This window comes from Sprattus sprattus, assembly GCF_963457725.1.
Source record: "Sprattus sprattus genome assembly, chromosome: 5".
NCBI classification, from domain to species: Eukaryota; Metazoa; Chordata; class Actinopteri; order Clupeiformes; family Clupeidae; genus Sprattus; species Sprattus sprattus.
Genome location: NC_137924.1, coordinates 11,407,684 through 11,413,683, shown reverse-complemented (window position 1 = coordinate 11,413,683; position 6,000 = coordinate 11,407,684).

Genomic DNA, 6,000 nt, shown 5'->3' with positions numbered 1-6,000 from the left:
GGCCTCGCACCTGAGCAGGGCTGGAAGCAGCCTGGAGTCAGATAATATCACACCTGCCTGCCATGCCCACCGTCTGGGTCTGGGTTTCACAGTTTGGGGTTTTTGCTCACACATGCCTGCTCCGATAGAAGGGGCACCGTACTGATAAGAGTAAGAGAGGTGAATAGGGACCTCAGGTTAAAAGTGAGGTGGGCTTTAATGTAGCAAGGATGGATGAAAAGACATGACCAGCAGGAAATACTTGGTCAGAAGTGTTTAGCCAAAGACAATTCAGCAGTAACCCACTTACTAAATTATCTTTATCCTTATCAAATTACCATCAATTATTGGAAACACATTATAATTCAACAGATTCCCATCAGTTTCCTCTGTTTTCTATGACTTTCTTAGGTGCATTAGCCCATGTAAAACAACCATACTCTATGATACAAAAACATTTTCTTGGCCTTCGATGCGTGCCTGATTTGTTTTCCATGTCATGTGTTTGGATGTCAGGGTGAAAGGTCTGGTCAACACCCTGGTGGCAATTTGTGTGCTGACCGGCTACTCCATCATGACTGCCAGCTTTGTGGTCTACGAGGTCCAGGAGCACCACACCGGCTCGAAGCGACTGCAGCACATCTCTGGGATCGGTGAACCTTTCTACTGGACCATTAACTTCCTCTACGACATGGTATGTAAACACCAAGCCATTAATCTAAGATGAGAGTTTTCATATTCCACATCTTCTCCCTTTTTTCTGTTCTCCTCTTCATAAAAGAAAAGCTGAATTCTATTTCCTAACTGAATAGCTGAGTACAGCATTAATCAAGAAAGCCACGCAACTCCATTGAGCTTTTCACCCTGTGACTAAAGGCTGATTTATACCGATGGCATGAACTGGTGATATATGGTTTAATTATGTGTGTGCTTATATTTTTGCAGTAAATATGAAATGTGAGCCCTTTATGACTTCCAGTAGATTATAGCTGGAGGATTGTGATCTGTGTAATGGAGAGCTTTGCCCTTTCTCTGCAGGCGCTGTACATGGTGCCAGTGGCTCTCTCCGTAGCCGTGATCGCTGCCTTCCAGCTGCCGGCCTTCACCGAGCGCCAGAACCTGGGGGCGGTGACACTGCTGCTGGTGTTGTTCGGGTCAGTGCCATTGCTTCATCGGTGCTTGGACAACCACATCAGCTGTTCCGTTGTTCACTTCAGTTCCGCTCGTGGGCCCCCGTTTCTTTTTAAAGCTCTCTCCGACTTGTCAGTCTTCATCTAGTCTGTGAAATGACTTCATTGTTGTGAAGGAGCAGGGCTTTTTTTCTGAAGTTAATAGATAATACTTTATGCTGACTGGCCGCTTGAATTCATTGCTGGCGTCGTGTGTTGCTTCTCTCTGGCCAAGAGGCAAAACAGAGATGCTAATACTGCAAAAAAAATAGCAGACAGTTAGCATTCTCAGTGGGAATGCTAATGAGTTTGTGTCCTTCTTGAATGAGCATCCCTGGATATAGCCACTGTAAGTCAGATCAGATTAAGCTGCCTGCAAATACTGGACGAGGCTGCTGATTGGTTCACTCCATGCCTGTGTGGGCTAAAATTAAAAGTCCTGCGAGTCGCCTGCAAGGCAGAGCTTCGCCGACTGGAGACTTACACAGTCCCATCTCACTGTCACGCACCAGGTGACTCAGTGAGTGCAGGGCTTCCTGCTGTTGTGCTCTGCGTTGACACCCTAGGGCCTCCATGGCTGGGAGGAGGAACCGAGCCACCCAGGGGAGCCCAGCACTGTTGCATCCATTCATCAGAACAGGCTCCTCATTCTTAGACCATAAAGAACGGTGCGTCACGCGAACGGCTGTCGGCTCTCACCTGAGCATGCTTAATAGCTTTCGCTCACTTGGCCCTGTCTTGGCGCCGCCTCAGCAGCCCCCGCCCCAGCACCCTCACCCACCCTCCGCCACCCCCCTCCACCACTCTGGCTGAAGCACATCCTCTCCCTTGACCCCTCCACCCCAATCACCAAGAGTAATGAATAAAAAAGCAGATCATTTGGTGGAGGAAAAGGAGTGGGAAAGCAAATGCCTCACCATGAGGAAATAGATGAAGTCATTTATCTTTTAGCCTCTGTGCTTGGCTCCTGGAGTTTTACTGCTCATATTCTGTATTGTTTCTAGTCCCAGAGAGTTCCTCTCAATAACTTTTGCAAGGAACCTCTTGGGATTCTCACCATGTACGTAGATGTTATGAGTTTCATTCGACCCAGTTGTGGTGGTGGGCTTTGTAGTTTCAGCAGGTTTAAGAACTCTATGCATTGAATTCTGCTATTTCAGGTTCGCCTCCTTTCCCTGGATGTATCTCCTGACGGCGATGTTTAAAGACGCAGAGATGGCCTTCATCAGCTACGTGTGCATTAACCTCTTCATCAGTGTCAATACCATCATCTCCACCTCTATAGTGTACTTCCTGGGGCAACTCAACCTAAACGATGAGGTGAGGGTAGATCAAACATGAGTTGGTCCCTGGGTTTAACCACGTCCCAAAGATGAATTATTTGAACTAATAACAAAGGAACAAAGCTGATGCAACACACATAAATAGATCAAACACTCTCATAAAATAATGATGCGGCTTCAAAGACGGTGGTCTTTTTTTCACGCTTCCCTTTGTTTTTTCCGTGTCTGATTCTTCTCCCCACAGAGCATCCAAGCGGTGTACCACACCTTGAGCCACGTGTTCCTCATCTTCCCCCAGTTCAGCTTTGGCAACGGGCTGATGGAATTGGCTCGGGTAGACATGCAGATTCAGATCCTGAAGGCCTATGGAGTGGATGCCTACAAAGATCCATTTGGAACAGATATGCTTGGCTGGATGTTTGTTTCCCTCGTCCTGCAAGGGATTCTGGGCTTCATTCTGCGCCTGCTGGTCAACAAGTGGCTCATGCGTAAACTCAGGTTAGCTGGAGTCACTTGGCTTGAGAAACAGTGTTAGAGGTTGTAGCACAGGGTTTCAGTTCTAGTGAGTTCACCCACGGGATAAGCAGATTTTTTCTTTCAGAACATGATCATTCATTTTTTTTTTAAGATTTATTTTTGGGCTTTTATGCCTTTGATCGGACAGGATAGTAGAGAGAGAGGAAATGAGCTAGAGAAAGATTCGGGAGAGGGATCGGGAAATGACCGTGAGTCGGACTCGAACCGGGTCCCCATGGGTATTCCAACCCATTTATGGTATAGGGCTGCTGCCGCTTGCGCCACAGCTCCCCCCCATGATCATTAATTTTGATGTTACTGTAGCAAGATGTAAGTGGTAAAGTGATGTGTACACAAGCAAACACTGTGTTTACAGTATCATTCATTTTCACTCATTTACCTTCTCTCTTTAAAGGAGGTTTATCTGCCGCAGCAAAGCCGTTCCCCAGAAGAGTACCTTGGATGAGGATGAAGATGTGGTTGCAGAGCGTCAACGCGTGGACAGCGGGGCGGCTAATGCCGACGTGCTTCAACTGAACCAGCTCACTAAGATCTATCAGCATCTCAACAAGAAAGTGCAGGCTGTCAAGAGGCTGTCTGTGGGCATACCAGCTGGCGAGGTATGTATTAGTAGCACCATTAGAATCATGTGCTTTATGATCTTCCTATGTACAAATGAATGCATTTACCATGTATAAATGGGACTACTTTTCAGTGCTTTGGACTTCTTGGTGTCAATGGAGCTGGAAAGACGACCACCTTCAAAATGCTAACCGGAGACATCAGCCCTTCTGATGGAACTGCCCAAATCCAGGACTGGGATGGGTAAATTAAGAATCTATGTGATGGTTTCTGCTACATGCGAAATAACTTTGCTACCATGTGTACCTGTAACCTACCATGTAAGCACTGTAAATCAGAATCAGAATCAGATTTTATCGACCAAGTAAGTTTGCACAAACAAGTAATTTGACCTGGTGAACTGGCTCTCAATGTGCTTACACAAAATATACATAACAACACAATATAAAAACAAACAAAATACAAAACAAACTGTGCAATGGTCTATGAAGTTTAAGAAATTATATACAGGTGCTGGGTGAAGTCTAATGTATGTGAATTTACAACTGTCACTCTCGTGTCCCTGCAGGCGTATGGTTGACATCTTGGACTGCAGGACGGAGGGCATTAACATCGGCTATTGCCCTCAGGTGGATGCCCTGGATGACCTCCTGACCGGAGAGGAGCACTTGTACTTCTATGCCAGAATTCGAGGAATATCCAAGAGGGAAATAGACAGAGTAAGGAGAAGCTGTGTCCTTTCCTTGAACCACTTGCTATTTCCAATACACAGGCTTGCCAGCACTGACTAAATAGGGTCTCAGAATTCTAATGATGGGAAGTGCCAATACTGGCTTCTGTATTTATTTGCCATCTCTGTAGGCATCACTTATTATCCCCTACCGCTTTCTTCGTTAGCTTGGAGACATCTTGAAGAATGGCTGGGAGGTTTTTTTTTCCTTGCTTTAATTTGCACAGGCAAGTGTCTCCTAAGGTTCAGCTGCTTCCTCTTTCAGATCACTGTGCGTGGTAGGGAGTGTGCACTAGGAATCATTAGGGGACTGACTTCTGGATAGGTTTCTGTACAGGGGGGCTTAGGATGGTCAGTGTGTTACATCTGACAGGTAACCGCTGCTTCTGCTCCACATTGATTAATGGCTAAGCTAATTAATTTTACATTCTCACAGGATTATGGGAGGTTTTTTCCTCTAGGATTCCTGCTGGCACGGAGAGTTAAATCTTTACAAGGCATAAGCAATTCAAAGTGATGATTTTATTGAATCTTTTTTGAATTTACATTTGAATCCATCGGGAGTGCTTTCACGTACAGTAATATGATGAAAAGACTTTGTAAGATCTAAACAATCCAAATAATGGAGCCTTTGAATATTCATTAGGATTTGAAAATGCTTTTAATACAAGCCAATTTGAGGTAAAAGCTTCAGACAACTGTGTGCCATCTGGAAAGAAGGACATCAGCAAATTAAACAATTTACTGTTGCTTGAGAAACTGGTTCATCCTGGACTTTTTCAGTCATAGCACTTAAAATGTGTTCTTATCATTGCGTTCGGGTGTTGCTCTGATACGCTTGATGTCCTGTACCAGATCCCATCAGATTGATATTATCAGAGACAATATGTCGCGCCACCCTCAAACATCTTGACAAACATGTCTGACTGCATGACTACGAGTACATGACTCAGCTGTTGCTGCTGTCATTGTAATGCTGTTGCCACTTTAACAAAAGGGAACTTTGGCAATTGTTTGCTCTCAGTCACAGAGAAGTGCACCTCTATTGCATACCCCAAACTCATTCAACATTGTAAATCTCCGTGTCCAGATGCATTTAAATGTCTGTTCTGTTAAGACCCAAAATAGTAAGCATGATGTGTGATATCACTCAGCTGCTTCTTAACCAATTAGGAGCCAACCATTTTTGGCTTTGTGTCCATTACTGCACTTGAGGACAAAATGGGAATACTGTATTATGTTAACTATTACAATTATTACAGGATTCTGAGGTAGCATTTATAGGAGGCAGGTCCACCTGCAAAGAAGTTTTACGGCATGACTTTTCATGAATTTAACTACTAGTTAACCTATTGAATGGTCGTGATATAATGTTACCACAGTGCGGCAACGTTTATCACATTTGAAATTTCCTTAAGTTTCCATGTAAATTAATGTATTTCATAACTGTCTTAGGTGGTGAACTATCTGCTGAGAAAGCTGGAGCTTGGCTACTACAGACACACCACCTCTGAGGACTACAGCTGTGGAACCCGGCGCAAGCTCTCCACTGCCTTGGCACTGATTGGACACCCACAGATTCTGCTTCTGGTAGGGTTGCTCTTTAAGGTCTCACGTGCGTGTTTCTAGAAGAAATCCGAAATATTACTACTATAAAACAGAGAGGCGTCATGGATATTTTCACCAACTATCCCTTTCCCCTTCTAATGTATAGGATGAGCCTAGCTCTGGCATGGACCCC